General features: G+C 35.0%; 1 pseudogene; it reads right to left on the bottom strand.

Annotated features, from left to right (window-relative positions):
• Positions 1–409: 409 nt before the first annotated feature.
• On the bottom strand, positions 410–7,306 carry LOC123229253 (annotated as a pseudogene).
• Between the last annotated feature and the right edge of the window lie 10,003 nt (positions 7,307–17,309).

The following is a 17,309-nucleotide window of genomic DNA, read 5'->3' on the forward strand; positions in this document are numbered from 1 at the left end:
TTCATTGGAAAAATGAAGCTCTTCTGTTCCCAGACTTCTTCCGGGAAGACGATAATGATTCGACGCCTATCAAGCATGAGAGAGATCGTCGGAGGGAGAGAAAGCTTAGAGAGGGAGAGGTCGTTGGCAATAGTTTTGAAGTTTGAAACTAAATCCTGGGGGGAATATCATCTTTTACAATTTTGTCTATAGGGGAAATGGTTAGTTTTTAGGGTTTAGGGGGGAGTTCTGTTAATTTTAACTGCTAATAGGTGGGCAAATGAGATTTTCAAAGTTAAGGGGTGAGAAGTTGAGATAGGAGGATACCTTGGGTGGGATATAGTTCTTTGGCCCTTTAAGAGTCTCAACTTTAAACTGAGATTTACAGTCCAATTTTTCTAAGATTGCATGTTATTATTATTATTGTTTCTTAAGAAGAAGGTGGAGGATGATAAGGAACGGGAATAATGTGCAGGTTTTCTTTTCTTCCAACTGTCATAACAAAGGCTTCTGTCCTGTCTAAATCTTCATTCTTCATCCCACTGGGAAGTTTCCAATCAAAATGGTAAAGAAACATCCCAAGAGGAAGCTCAACATTGGCAAGACCAATTGAAATTCCAGGGCATATTCTCTTGCCAGACCCAAATGGGATGCACTCGAAACTTGTCCCCTCGTAGTCTATTGAATGGTTAAGGAACTCTCTGGATGGAAAATTTCTTGTTCATTCTAATATTATGGATCTCTTCCGACTGGCCATACATTAACAATGACTCTGGTTTTGATGGGTATGTCAAATTCATCAATCACACATTGCTCTCTACTTTCTCTAGGAATTAACAGCGGTGTTGGATGATGTAGTCTCAGAGTCTCTTTTACTACTAGCTTCAAAAACTTCATTTCATCGGTACCTGTTTCATTGATCTTGCCTTTTTTATTGAAGACTTCCCTCACCTTAGCCTGTGCCTTCTCTAGTACTCCTGTGTTTTTCATCATCTCACACATTGCCCAATCTATAGTCGTAGCAGCTGTCTTACCACCAGCACGAACAATGTCCTGAAAAGAGGATTTTTTTTCACAGATCTCAGCTCAAAGGACAAATTTATATATAAAGAAAAGGATTCTACATCATGGTTAAAACTCAATCACAAGTTTTGAAGGGTGGCGTTGAACAGTACTCACCGCGACCACAGCTTTTATGTTGTCCATAGAAAACGGAATTTCAAGATCACCATGCTCTTAAACTTTCAAAAGAATATCAACCAGATTATCTTCAGGCTTCCCATTTTTGTCACTCAATGTTTCATTCCTCATCCTAGTCATATGGTTCAAACCCAAGGAATACGTGAAGAATTTAATAGCTCTTCTGAGTGAGACTTTTCTCAATATAGGAAACCTCCAAAAAGCTAATTGAGCTTCACTTTGTCAACTATTTGTCCAATCAATTTCCCAACCTTTATTAGTAATGTACTAAGTTTCACCATGTCCACCCATGTGCTGGCCCTACTACATATAAATAGAGTAAGATTTTCATTTCCATGGAATATCAATGAACCAAAGTTATCTCACTACAAGATTGAAGTGAAATTAAATGTTCAAAATCTTAAAACAAATGATAGCAGAAAATAAATTTAGATGGCTGGCATGAAGTAGGAGGAATTTAGATGACTTTTTTCACAATTTATTCTGCTTATAAGAACTTCATTGTTTTACTAAATAACTTTGAGATTGGTTCATTTATCACGGAATTTCAACCATTTAGGGATATTAATTAAAATAGGCAAAAAAATTTCCGCTTATACCTTTTTAGGCAAACACACAGTAGTTTTACTTTTATAAGCAAATATTTTTGTAACTCCAAAAATACCCTCTCAGCCCTGTAGCTTTAGGCGCTGGAAGGAAGGTGTGGTGCACGCGGTGCGTACGTAGTGCATGCGGTGCGCACGGTGCATACGCGGTGCGTGCGGTGCGCGCGGTGCGCGCGGTGCGTACGCAGTGCGTGCGGTGTGCGGTGCGTGCCAGTGTGCAGTGCGTACAGAGTGCGCGCACCCTCATATAATATATATAATTAACTGCATGCACACTTTCTTTTATATATATATATTAAATAATATAATATAATAAATATATATATATTAAATATTATAATATTTAATATAATATATATAAATAATAATAATAATAATTTTTAAATATATATTATATATAATATTATAATATAATAAATATATATTATATTATTATATATATTTAAAAATTTATATTATTGTTTATATATATTATATTAAATATTATAATATTTAATATATATTTATTTATTTATTATTTAATATATATATATATATATATATAAGAAAGGGTGCACGCACTACGCGCACCCTTTCTCTTTTACATATATATATATGAGGGTATGCGCACTCTGCACGCACCGCGCGCACTGCTTGCACTCCTCACGCACCGCGCGCACTGCACGCACTCCGCACGCACCGCGCGCACCACACTTTCCTTCCAATGCCTACAACTACAGGGCTGGAAGGGTATTTTTGGAGTTATAAAAAAATTTGCTTATAAAAGTAAAACTACTGTATGTTTGCCTAAAAAGGTATAAGCGGAAAATTTTTTGCCTATTTTAATTAATATCCCATTTATTATTGATTCTTATTTAATTGAGTTTATTTTACAATAAGAAAGATTTAAAATTTTCTGTTTATAATTTGAAGAATGATTTATTTTTACTAGCTTTCTAGGCTGGAACCTGAATGTTAGGAATCAGGATATGACATATGCTAGGTCGGTCTGCAGAAGTATGAGGTTTGGAGAGGGGGCTTTGAATTTCAACTTAAAAGGATTCTGGTCAAAATCTTCCAGGAAGCTGTGCAAGGTGGGAAAGAGTTCCATTTTCTCCCCAGAGGGTAATATTCTTCGTCATTCTGCTGTCCTGAAGCTTAATGGTATAAGGACTTCAAGTGAAATTACCAGTCTGGTTATTGGAACTCTGCAGAGCTTGAGTTCTGCTGATGATTTGAGTTACTTTGAGCGGATTTCCCTGTTCATGTTCCTTGAAGTGAATTGTACACCAAGGCTTCAAAAGAATCAATCGAAACTGAGTTTTCTGCTGAGATTAATGTTGCAGCAGAGAACTCATCACTCAGTTCACAGGTGAGTAAAACTGTTTGCTCAGACTTTGGGAGTACATACACCGGATATGAGTTGGATTATGAAAGTGACTGCAATTCTACAAAGACTTGCAATCCTTTTGGTGATGCTGTTGGATATTTGCCACGAGTGATGTCTTTGAATAAGTTTCAGTGTTCATCGGATGAACAAAGTTTAAGGTTTTTGGTGGAATTTCCGAGCAGTAGCTATTCCAGGTATTACAATTACAACTCTTTCAACCTAAACACAACGTTCGTTGGGGAAGGAACATGAAACTGGAGGAAGAATCACCTATGTGTCGTTGCTTGCAGAATCTTGAGCCACAATGGTGCTTTGGATGGCTCTCATGTAGAGTTTTCTGGTTTTTTTCTTTTCTAAAAGTTATATAATTGAAAAAAATAATTTATTAATTTATTAGGTTTTAGAATATGTCACTTTTGGGTTGGCTGCAAAAAAGGTTATATGAGGTGTTAGAGAATGTAAAGTCCAAGGGAATAATTGGTAATTTCGAGTGTGATTTAGAAGACAATGGTTAGGCAATGTTTGGTTTAGATAATATTTTATTACTAAAAATAAAAAATTATCTTAAAAATAAATTACTTAAAAAATTATTAGGAGTAGATTTTTATGTTTGATAAAAATTAATATGTATAATTAATTATTGTGTTTGGTTAAAGTACTAAAAGAATACTAATATATTTTTTTTATTTAAATGTTTTAAGGTATAATTATTATAAAATATTTGTATGCTATTTGTTACATTAATTAAAAATAAAATTATTTTTATTTCAAAAATTAGTAAATAAGAATATAATTATAATAAAATCAAGATTACTTTAGTAATATTTTAATATTTAAAGTGAAGATAAAAATAAGATTATTTTTTATATTATTTGTCACATCACTATTGATAATTAAAAATTATCGTACTATTTTTTTACTTATAAATCATATAAAAAAATAAAAAATAAATTATCAGAATAATATTTAAAACTTGTAGCCGAAGGCCATCTTAATACCATTAGATTGGCTGCTTGAAATTATTTATACATTAAAATCATTGATTAACAGATTATGTTTAAAGATAGATATGTATTTAACATAAACGAAGTAGGTAGAGATAAAACTGAGCTCTACTAAACCAGTTGAGCCGTACAATAAATAAGTACCGGAAAAGTAAAATTATATACACCTATTAACTTATGCACTAAAGAAAGACTTCACAATGTGATTAGTCATTTGCTTTTAATTTAAACTTAGTTTATCATATAGTAATATTTTATGCATTTGTACATAATTTTATTATTATTGTAACTATAAATCCGACAAGATGAGCGGGTTGGAAATGTTAGAATTTAAGTAAAAAAAAAAAAACCTATAAATAAGTCTCTGAAAACTGTATTCTCCAAACTAAGCGTATCCATTTATTTTCCTGCACACGTCACAACACTTACTCGAAGCAAAAAAAGCTTGACATTCTATCCTCTGAAAATCGTATCACCCAGAAGAGCAAACCTGGAAAACCAATCAAAGGAAAATATATATTGCATTTATCATGTTGTTATGCAATACTTATAAAGGAATACTAAGAACGATAAGTGATAGGAATCAGCATCAAGTCTGTTTTCCTTCCAAAGTTATACCCAAGACCTCACTTATGTCTAGATCTTCAGGATTCATCCCATACAGAAACTTCCAATCAAAATGGTAAAGAAGTTCTGCGAGTGGCAGCTCAATATTTGGTTGTGCAAACGTTAAGCCTGGACAAATTCTCCTTCCAGCTCCAAATGGAATGTATTCGAAATCCATGCCCCCTGAAATCAATTGAGCTGTGAAGAAATTTCTCAGGATAGAATGTCTCGGCGTCATTCCAGTATCCAGGATCTCTTCCGATTGCCCATCCGTTGACAATGACTCTGGTTCTCTCAGGAATCTTGTACCCGTTAATCTCGCAACTCTCTCTGCATTCCCTTGGAAGTAAAAGAGGTACAGAAGATTGCAGCCTCAAGGTTTCTTTTACCACTGATTTCAAGTACTTCAATTCCTGAATTTCAGTTTCATCATCATTTCCTTTCCCATCAAAGACTCGTCTTACTTCAGCTTGTGCCTCTTTCATTACCCTTGGGTTTCTCATCAGTTCTTTCATTGCCCACTGTAAAGCCGTTGCTGATGTCTCACTTCCAGTGCTGAAAATATCCTTAAAAAAAAAACAAGTTACTAAATTTTCAGCTTGGACACAATTTATTCAGTGCCCATTTTATAGAATCAAAATAATTGTCAGTTTATATATTGTTTTGCAGTTAGATTTCACAGAAGTGTTAAGCATTGTACAGTGTTTGACTGATTTTGCGAGTACCATGCAGTGACTAAACATGTCATCTATACAAGTTAGACTCACAATTTGTATTTCATACTATTACTCTTCCCAACGTTATAATAAACATAGGTTTCTGACCAATAAATTAGACCACTTTTAAAAACTCAATTATTTGTCCTTTATTGCTTGCCTAGAATTTTTTTCGTCTAATTTTACATAGTTCTTGTTGATGGATTTTTGCCATCAACATATATATATAATATAAATAAGAAGCCTCAAGGATCAAGGATGAAATATCTTATTAGCAAACAGGAATAAAATAGTGAAATTAAAATATCCGCTATGAAATTTCTGATTTATGTTAGTTTGCTTATACAACATAACTCTTAGAAGCAAAGGGTTTAAATTTTAAGTGCTTTCAGCGAAGTAAAGTAATATTATACTAACCCAGATGACTGCTTTGATGTTGTCAGTTAGGGGAAATTCAAGGTCACCTTCTCGCTGGACTCTCACAAGAACATCAACTAAATTTTCCTTTACTCCTCTTTCTCCCGTTTGTGTCCTCTCCTTCTCTGTATGCTCATTCAGGATTTTTTCAAGTATTCTATCACTCTTCTGATGCAGCTTCTCAAGCTTCAGATCCGTTCCACTGATAACCTGAATTGCTTTAACGGAAGGGTAGAAATCAACAATGGAGAAACCTGCAGCTGCCTCTACGACTTCCAATACACATGATACGAAAGCTTCTTCATCTTTGCATCTTTCCCCAAAAGCCGCCCTGGCTGTTATGCCGTATGTTAAACTGACTATTTTATCACTTTAGATTGATTTCTGATCCTTCATTAACCTGTATGGCATTAATGAGATTTGAGACCTCCTCTTCCCTGACGGATTGCAGTGATTGGACCCGCCTGGCACTTTAGAGCTCTATGGTTGCAAGTTTCCAGAGCTGTCTCCAGTAATTTCCATACGGTGAAAAACCAATATCAGTATCCTTACCAACTTGGCGGAAACCAGAATGGATCTGTCTGCAAAGTTCATGTCATGGGTTTTCATAACTTCTTGGGCAATCTCTGGAGAAGAAACTATGATGGTTGAAACTTCACCAAGCTGGAGGTGCATCAAGGGTCCATATTCCTTGGCCAAGTCTCTGAGGCGGCGATGGGGTAGCGAACCAACAGCTGGTGCAATTTTCCAATGAGAGGTAGTTTCCAGGGCCCTGGAGGCATCTTTGAGCTTGTATTCAGGATTTTGATCCCTTTGTTATTTTGGCTGCCGTGAGCAAGAAAAGGATGAAAATAAATATGGGGGTGAACGAGTGCAATAGAAGTTCCGTGAAAATGGGGAAGACGAGCACCAGTATCGATAGAACACTCTCCTCCCAGGGAGTTTTATCAAGTTTACTGTTGTACAACAATCATCTGAACATAATTAGTTGCTTTTGTTGAGAAAACCAGATATTACTTGGACTTTTCTTATCACTAATCAAAGAAAAGAAAATCCGTTTGCCTTTCTTTTGTTGGATGACGCAAGTTTATCATCATGCTAAAATTGTATGATTACTAAATTCATTATATGTGACCCGGATCAATTCTGATCGTAAAATTTTTCTACAAATGGTGAATAAAGTATTCGCCAAATTAAGATTGGAATCTCCATCATGACCATGCTCTAAAAGGACTTGGAAGCCATTTTTTCTTAACTTATTGGGCACTGAATAATACTAGGTTGACAATCTTTCCAACTGATGGCGAGTGTGTGGATACTTGGATGCAGAACCTCGTAAGATTTTGGAAAAATAGTTACTAGTCATGCTGCAACTGTATTCTTTTATAAGTCATGGAAAGACCTGACCATTCGTATCATTGGTCTTATTTGTATCGTATCAATTTGGGTTTGTGTCAAATACCTTAAAGTCTAATCCGATCCAAAATAAAATAGTGTCAAAATTTTTTAACCTTAAACCAAATTGAAGTATTTTTGGATTAACCTGAACCACTCTAAATAACTCATACTATGTAACAAGTAAAATCATGTTATAACGCATTATGTAACAACACAATTTGCTATGAAATAATATACTTTGTCAAATGTCAAAAATAACATGATTTGTTATAAAATAATATACAAAAAGACACACTAATAGGAAACGACATTTTATCAAAATGAAATTGTTTTATTTCATATTAATACAAATAATTTGTTTATTGTCTCTTTATATGATAATCAATAACTCAAATAAGTATGCAATTTCAATTTACAACTAATGAGATTCATAATTACTTTTAAATATTTAATAAATTTAATATTCAATTCATATGATTGATGTAACTATCATAAATATTAAAATCACTAACAAACATATAAATATGACATAATAAGTTCAAATCAATAGTATTTATAATACATCAATAGAATAAAACAAATTAACTATAATCAATTTTTTACAAGTTTATCAAAAAGAGTTATTAAATTAAAATGAATATTTTTAGATAATGTAGATTTAGTGTTTAGTGATGCAATTTCAATTTTGAATTAGAAAATAAAGATTTTGTGGATTGAAACTCTTTCTGTCAAATGAAAAAAATTATAAATATTAGAGATTTTTTACTATTACAATGTTATACAATATTTTATTCAAAATTTTTGGTTAGTTCGGGTGGGCTTTGTGTCAACCCAAAGCCGATCCAATTTTTTTGGGATCAACTCTAACTTGATTAAACTATTTTTTGTATCAAAAATCATAATCCTAATCTAAATTTTTTTGTGTCATATCCTATCGAATTAACAGGTCATGTTAAATTTTATCAAGTTTAGTCATGGATTTGTTAGACAATAATGTGTATATATATGTTTATTATTTATTTGTGTAAACAATATGTATATAATATTGTAATGTAATATAAAATTGTATAATTCTACGCAGCATTAGAGCAACAAAATACTTTAGCGTCCGTCAAGTCATAAAACGAAGAGACCTTGCAACTAAGGTTTATCTTTTCTTCTCACAGTTGTCACCCGGCATCTTTACGATCTGACAGTTTCACCCCATCTCAGGCCAAATCACAGCCCAAGCCCGATTCACTCAACCTTTGCTAGAGATTCCTCCAATCTCTGACCAGGGTTCCTCTGTTGAAGATCTCTGCCCTGTACTGTTGTTTATTCAATTCACTCCATTTTTGTGAATATTCAATGTCCTCAATATTTTTGTGAGGGAATTTCAATGCACTTCCATTTCAATCCTTCTCACCTTTCTTCTCTTTCTCTTCATGGTGCTGAAGATAGGATTGAGATCAAAAGCCAGTGAAAGAACTTTACATCTACCTCCAGGGCCATGGAAATTACTTCTTGTTCGAAACTGTTGATATATGTAAACAAAATGAAATGATGGGCCAGATTGCAGTGCTATAAAGCTGAAAGGACAATGCTACACTTCAAGATAACTATGAGGGCCTTTCTGTAATTGTCCCTCAAACATATAAAAATGCACAATGACTGTAAACAATTAGGTTTTTCGTTTATTCTTTCAGTATGAAATACGCAGCAGCCTTCTAGAATCCTCTCCTCTCTCTCTATGATTTTTCTGCTACTCTAGGGTTTTATCTTTATACTTGATCTATATTGGTTGATTTCCTGTTAGTCTTTGGTGATTTCCTGTTAGTCTAGGGTTTTATCCACATGGTATCAGAGCTACAGACCATCGTCATTTACCTGGGAATCAAGAGGTAGCGCTTTGTTTTGTGATTAAAAGAAAAGTAAGACTCAGTCACGCTTGGTAAATCTCTCATTTCTCTTTATTGATGTTTCATGCGAATAATAATTGATTCATTAGCCTTACTGTTTATTTTTATTTTTATTTTTTGTTATTTTGTCTCAGTGTGAATGAATATGCCTAGATTTTTCTTGGCTTGATGTTATATTGCTTGATCTATTATGAGATATTTTTTTACAAGTTTTTCGTTGGTTGGTTTGTGGTGATATATTTTTTTTTGCTAGATCTGCTGTGTTTGGTCATTATCTTTGAAATTTTTGCTCATTCTTCACTGGGTCTTAATGTTCAGTTGTTTTAAATCTACTGTTATTGGGTTATTCGTTGTAGATCTACTCTGTAACGTACCATCTCAGTATCATACCTTTCATAGTTTCAATCACTCAAATTCACAATATCCCATTCCTTCTCCACAATCATTCAATCTCTCTACACCATTGCCCTACAACTCTTCTCTAGGATCACGACCTTCACTTCTGCTTGGTCACTCCTCTGGTCATCCCTTCAATTCTGGTTTTTCTAGAGGTAGAGGTAGAGGTAGAGGATATGGTAGGGGCAAAGTGATCTGCCAAATTTGTAATAAACCTGGTCATCTGGCTCTTCATTGCTATTATAGAAATAATAATCCTCCTAACAATCAGCCTGTTTATCCTCAGTTTTATCCTGGTGCTATGAGTACTCCTTCTCCTACCTACACATACAATAGTGTTTCCTCTTCTCCCTACTACCCATCAGCTCCCCATATATCTTATTATACATCAACACCTACTCCTCAGTCCACTTTTTCCCAACCTCTAACACCTTCATGTCCACCTACCCGTGCTCTACCTCCACCAATTACCTCTGGTGCTCATCAAGCTTACTTAACTCATAATCCCTCTCCTCTCAGACCCTCCAGCTCAATCCCCATTGCTTCTGCTCACTCTGCCTCTACCATAGCAACTCCCTTTACTGTTCAAGATGCTGCCTGGTTTATGGATTCAGGTGCCACTGATCATATCACTTCTGATCCCACTCAGTTGGTCAATTGTTCTTCTTATCAAGGTTCTGATCAACTTCAAGTGGGAAATGGTGACAACTTGAAAATATCTCACACTGGTCAGCTCTCCTTCCCTAGCCTTTTTCAGAATAAAGCTCTATATCTTAAACATGTATTGTGTGTACCAAAAATTACAAGAAATCTTCTTAGTATCTCCAAGATCACTAAGGACAATAATGTTTCTGTTGAGTTTTCTGCTGATCAGTGTGTTATTCGTGATAAACTGAGTCATACTGTCTTACTGCAGGGCAAACTTAAAGATGGTCTTTACCAATTATCTGTTCCCAAGCTGACTGACCATTATATCATCCCTGATCATACTGATGTTTCAACTGCTTCTGATTTTCACAAGCCATCACATGCCTTCATGTCTACAGCTGATACTATACCATTGAATACTACTAGTTTTGGGAATTGTAATGACTCAGACAAAAACAATTTTTTAGTATGTCATGTTAATCATCTTGATGCTTATAAGGATTATCATGCTACTGCTTATTCTCCTGCTATCTCCCCAAACATTACTGGTCTTAATAAAAACTTATTTTCTACTGATCATTGCTTGATGCCTAATTGTCATAATTATCCTGCTCATGTTATCTCTTGCAATGTTGTTGGTCTTAATAAAGATGTGCACTCTGATTGCAATAATTTGTCTTCTTATACTCTGTGGCACACAAGGCTTGGACATCCTCATTCTAAGATTGTTTCCACTGTCATTAAACTTGTTAATCCATCTCACACTACTTTTTCTTCAAAACCTTTTTGCAATGCTTGTCAATATGGAAAACTCAGTCAAAATTCTTTTCCTGTTTCATCATCAAGAGCTTCACAACCCTTGGAGCTAATTCATACTGACCTTTGGGGACCCTCACCCATTCTTGCTGCAGAAGGCTATAGATACTACATTCATTTCACAGATGACTATTCTAGATTTACTTGGATTTTTCCTTTAAAGCTAAAATCTGAAACTACTTCTGTTTTTCAAGCCTTTCATCTTCTTGTTGAGAGACAATTTAGTGCTAAAATTAAATGTGTCCAATCAGACTGGGGAGGGGAATACAGACCTTTAACTGCATACCTTCAGCAACATGGGATCATCTTTAGACATTCTTGTCCTCATACTCATCAACAAAATGGCAGGGCTGAAAGAAAACATAGACATATTGTTGAAATGGGGCTCACTCTTCTTGCTCACAGTGGTATGCCTCTTTGTTCCTGGTGGCATGCTTTTCAAACTTCTGTTTATCTGATCAATCGGCTTCCTTCATCTGTTCTAAGTTTTAAATCTCCTTTCCAAGTCTTGTTTCACAAATTACCCAACTATTCTGCTCTTAAAGTTTTTGGCTATGCTGTTTTTCCTTTCTTAAGACCTTTTCATGCTCATAAATTTAATTTCCACACTGAGAAATGTGTTTTTGTTGGATATAGTCCCTGCCACAAAGGATACAAGTGTCTTAACTCTTCTGGCAAGATTTATATAGCTCAAAATGTCAAATTTAATGAATCTGAATTCCCTTTTCATCATGATCCAAACTTTCATACAAGTCATTCCTCCTCTCCCATCACTAATACTGTTTCATTTTCCTCACCCACTTCTGTTTTTCATTTTCCTCCTCCTTCATTAGCACCATTCTCTTCCAATTCCATACATGATACTACCTTCACACCATCCATGTCTATCTCTTCTCCCTCTGATCTATTTCCTCAACCTTCTGCTTCTTCTCCATTAATTTCTTCCAGCCCTCTTCCTCACACAACTACTCATGACCATACCTTAAGATCATTCACTCTTGTTCCCTCTCCTACCTCTCATTCTCTTGTGCCTTCTACTTCTTCTCCATTGTCTTCTTCCAACTCTCTTCCTCATATAGTTACTCCTTCTTTTTCTTCCACTATGGCTCCTTCTTCATCTATAGGTTTTGACTCTCAGAATTCTAATTTTGTATCTCAACCTCCTTCTACTAATCTTCACCCAATGCTTACTAGATCCAAAACTGGTCATTTACCTAAACCTAGACAGTGCATTACTTCTCTGGCTGCTCGATCTTCTTCTCTTTCTGGTCTCACTGCTTCTGTAAATCCTTCCACTCATACTGAACCTCAAACTGTCCATGAAGCCCTTGCTCATCCTACCTGGAAGCAAGCTATGCAATCTGAATATGAAGCTCTTGTCAAAAATAATACTTGGTCTCTTGTTCCTTGGTCTGCTCAAATGAATGTTGTTGGATGTAAATGGGTGTTCAAGGTCAAACACAATCCTGATGGTAGTGTTCACAGATACAAAGCCCGATTAGTTGCCAAGGGGTTTCAACAGACACCTGGCATTGATTACTTTGAAACTTTTAGCCCTGTTGTCAAATCTGCTACCATTCGGGTCATTCTCACAATTGCTGTTAGTTATCATTGGGATATTAGGCAAGTTGATGTTAATAATGCTTTTCTCAATGGTGATCTCTCTGAAACTGTTTTTATGAGTCAACCTGAAGGCTTCACTCACTCTGACTCTTCTACCCAGTATGTTTGCAAACTCAATAAGGCTTTATATGGTTTAAAGCAAGCTCCTAGAGCCTGGTTTGATAAGTTAAAAACTGCTCTTTTGTCTTGGGGATTTCTACCTTCAATTGCTGACACTAGTCTTTTCATTTACAAAGCTGATCAGGTCATAGTTTATATACTTGTCTATGTTGATGATATATTATTAACTGGCAATGACAATTCCCTCATAGACAATTTTATTTCCAGATTGCATAATCAATTTGCATTGAAAGATCTAGGATTCTTACATTTCTTCTTGGGTTTTGAAGTCACTAAGACTTCGAATGGTTTGCATTTGGCTCAAACCAAATATGCTACAGGTCTTCTTCGTAAAGCCAACATGCATGACTCTAAACCTTGTTCTACTCCTATCACTACTGACACCAAGCTATTCCCCACTGATAGTGCTCCCTATGATCATCCTGCTTTGTATAGAAGTTTGGTTGGAGCTCTCCAATATCTTACTCTCAGTAGACCTGATCTTTCATTCTCAGTCAATAAATTAAGTCAGTTTTTACAAGCTCCTACCCAATTACAATGGAAAGCTTGTAAACGTGTACTGATATATATTCAAGGCACCCTTAATCTTGGTCTCTTATTTGCTCCTGCCTCCAATCTTCAATTGGAATGCTACTCTGATTCAGACTGGGCCAGTGATCTTCATGACAGAAGATCCACAACTGGGTACTGTCTGTTTCTAGGTACCAATCTCATTCAGTGGTGCACTAGAAAACAAAGAGTAGTGGCATTGTCTTCTACTGAAGCTGAGTATCGTGCTCTTACCCATACTGCCACTGAAGTAGCCTGGATCAGGACTCTCTTTACTGAGTTAGGACTTCACATCCTAACTCCTCCTGTTATCTGGTGTGATAATCAGAGTGCTTTGGCCTTGTCTTCCAATCCTGTTTTTCATGCTCGAACCAAACACATAGAAATTGATGCCCATTATATAAGAGATCAAGTGGCTGCCAAACATCTTACTGTCCAATATGTTCCCAGTGATCATCAGAAGGCTGATATTCTGACAAAAGCTCTGCCTGCTCACAAATTTGAATATTTTCGAAATGCCTTACAGGTATCTTCTGTTATCCCATAATATAAATCTCTCTGTCTCCTTCTGGATTGAATTATTGTCTTTCCTTTTTTTTTTTTCTCTCTAATTTTTTTTGGTTCATTTGGCAATTTTCTGCTTTATATGAACAGTAACTTCGACTTCTATAAAAGCTTTGGCTCTGTCTCTCTATTTCTTTGTTGTTTATCTGGAGCTCAAAGTTTTTTTTTAGCTCTTTATCATTAGTGTTACAAATTCTCTATCCTTATTGTCCTCTCTTTTTCTTTGTTGAACTTTCTAAGTCTGTCTAATTGTTGAAGACCTCTACATTTTTTTTTGTTCTCAATCTCTGGTCATTAAAGTTCTCTTGATTCAATTGTGTTTTTTTTTTTTTGTTGTTGGTCTCTATTCCTTTTTATCTCTTCTTCATTGCTCCCTTCTCTTGTTTTTCATTTTGAATCAAGAATGTATCATTTATATCTTTTTTTGTTTGGGTCAGATTTTTCTTTCTCTTTCTCTTCTTGGTTATTCTGAGTCTTTGATAGAAAGGAGAAAATTGGTGAGTATCAAAATAGAAAGAGGCAGATGTCAATCAGGTGAGTATCAAAATAAAAAAAAGAGAGGAGAGGTCAATTTTAAAAAAAAGAAGAGAGATTCCTAAAATAAGAGAGCGAAAATGGCATCTGGAAAAGTGAGTGAATAAGTATCAAAATAGTGAGTGCCTATCACAGAAAGCATCTTTACTAGGAAAGCAATTTCAGGAGTGGTGATTTTTTTTAAAAAAAAATGGAGGGTGAAGGACAGAGAATGAGTGCAATAAACTCACCCCAGAGGGAGTGCAAATGATTACTGTGAGAGAAGAAAATAAGAATTTTTCAGTTTGTTGTTCTTTGAATCTTTCTGTCAAATTCGAATGGAAGCTGGCAATGATAGTATTCTCTAATTGTTTTGTTAAAAAAAAAGAAGAGAGATTCTTTGTAAAAAAAAAAAGGAAGAAGAATAAAAAAAAAAAGGAAGCAGCAAAATGTCTATGATAAAAAAAAAAAAAAAAAAAAGAAGATGAGTGATTTCGTTATCTTCCTTCAAAAGAAAACAAAAAAAAAAGAGAGGTATAAAGCAATTTTTTTTTGATCACTTGACATTGTGGATAGCATGGGTATAAAATAGAGTACATAGTAAAATTTTTTATCCTGCCTAGGGGAATATTCTTGTTACAAGTTTCTTTGTCAGGTTTGTTTACCATCCATAGTTGCGCCCTTTATCTACTATTAATGTCTGATTGTCTTCTTGTTGATGTTATTTCTTGTTTTACATGGGTTGACTTCTATGCCTACACTTTTTTTTTAGAGTGTATGTTTTTACTTTTCAACAGTACAGAATTATGGTTTCATTCAGTTTTTTTTTAGGCTTATATTCTTTCCTGTTATTTTTGGTCATTCATTGTATCTACTCTTTACTTGTAACGACATTGTTATCTTCTTGCAAAAAGAGGAAAGGAAAATAATTAAAAAAAAAAAAAAAAAGAAAGAGGGAAGAGGAGAAGAAAGAAGAAAAAGTAAAAAAAAAAAAAGGAATCATAAAAAAAAAGGAGAGGAAGCAGCAAAATGTATATATAAAAAAAAAGAGATTATGTTATCTTCCTCAAAAAAAAAAGAGAGGGTAAAGGAAAGAGAGAATAGAAAAGATGAGAGAATTTCTTGTTAAAGGTTCATAATTTTTTTTTCTTGAGCTTCAGAGCATCCAGAAGAGCATTCAGCTTATTCAGAAATAGAGGGCAACAACAACACATAGCTATTGGAGGAGCCTTCAGAAGACAACCTATCAAAGTCTACAGGAGTGAGAAGCCATCCACTACGGATCAGCAAATTTGAACAGTTCAGAGAAAGCAATAACACACATCCAAGCTGGTTAGAGCATCCAGAAGAGCATTCAGATTATTCAGAAATAGAGGGCAACAACAACACATAGCTATTGGAGGAGCCTTCAGAAGAATAGATCATCAGGATTAAACCAATCACAATTCAGAAGACAACCTATCAAAGTCTACAGGAGTGAGAAGCCATCCATTACGGATTAGCAAATTTGAACAGTTCAGAGAAAGCAATAACACACATCCAAATTAGAGCTTCAGAGCATCCAGAAGGGCATTCAGAGGAATCTGCAAAAGAGTAAACCAGAAAGCAACAGCACAATCAACAGAGGAATATGCAAAAGAGTAAACCATTCGAAAGACTCATAACAGAGGAGGTTCAGTTTAAGGGGGCATGTTGATATATGTAAACAAAATGAAATGATGGGCCAGATTGCAGTGCTATAAAGCTGAAAGGACAATGCTACACTTCAAGATAACTATGAGGGCCTTTCTGTAATTGTCCCTCAAACATATAAAAATGCACAATGACTGTAAACAATTAGGTTTTTCGTTTATTCTTTCAGTATGAAATACGCAGCAGCCTTCTAGAATCCTCTCCTCTCTCTCTCTATGATTTTTCTGCTACTCTAGGGTTTTATCTTTATACTTGATCTATATTGGTTGATTTCCTGTTAGTCTTTGGTGATTTCCTGTTAGTCTAGGGTTTTATCCACAGAAACCTGCACCAGCTTCCTGGCTCTCTACTGCATCCCAGCCTCAGGGACTTAGCCCAGAGATACGGTCCCCTTATGCACCTACATCTTGGTGAACAACATGAAGGATCTCAAAGTCTCGAAAATAAAAATTTCCAACATTATTCATATGGGTAATTGGTATAGCCTATATAATACTCACGTTATTATTCGAAATCCAGCAATAAATTAATACTGAAATCTCAGCACATAATTTCTTTTTGAATTGGGATGCAAAAAAGTCAGGGCCAGATCTTCATGGGACCTCCCTCTACTGGGGTGGACATTAGGAAGCCACATGGTGGTGTATGAGGAGTTTTAGCAGTATAGTGTTCTAATGCAAGAACAAAAAAATAAAGAGAAAATGCTAATGTTCTAGGCCTAAAATTTTTCAAGAAATGTTTTCTTCTTTTTTAATCTCATTCTTGTGAATATATATTACAGCAACTAACATAAACTTTTTGAGTAAAATCAGCTGCTACTCAGTTTGATTTAAGCATGAGAATCAACTGAAAACTAATACATCAAAGCATATATACTAACTCTTGTCAATCTTCCACCTAGCACACCTAATCTTATCTAGTTGTATGTCATATTGCTTTTAAACAAGCTAAATACAAAAAAATCATAACACAAACTCACAAAGCAAAGCACTGTTGCAGTACCACATCTTCCATGTCAGCCCCTAGTCAACTTCCAGCCAACCTCTTCCTCAGCACTGCTTTCTTCTCTGCACATCAATACAACCTCCTAGTCGACTCTTACTTCCAAGAGAGTTCAAGATGAGTCTGCCAGATCATGATGAATGAAAAATCTAATGTTCTTTTTGCATTACAGGTTATTTCATTTTTAGTGTGAA

This window comes from Mangifera indica, chromosome 1, assembly GCF_011075055.1.
Source record: "Mangifera indica cultivar Alphonso chromosome 1, CATAS_Mindica_2.1, whole genome shotgun sequence".
NCBI lineage: Eukaryota > Viridiplantae > Streptophyta > Magnoliopsida > Sapindales > Anacardiaceae > Mangifera > Mangifera indica.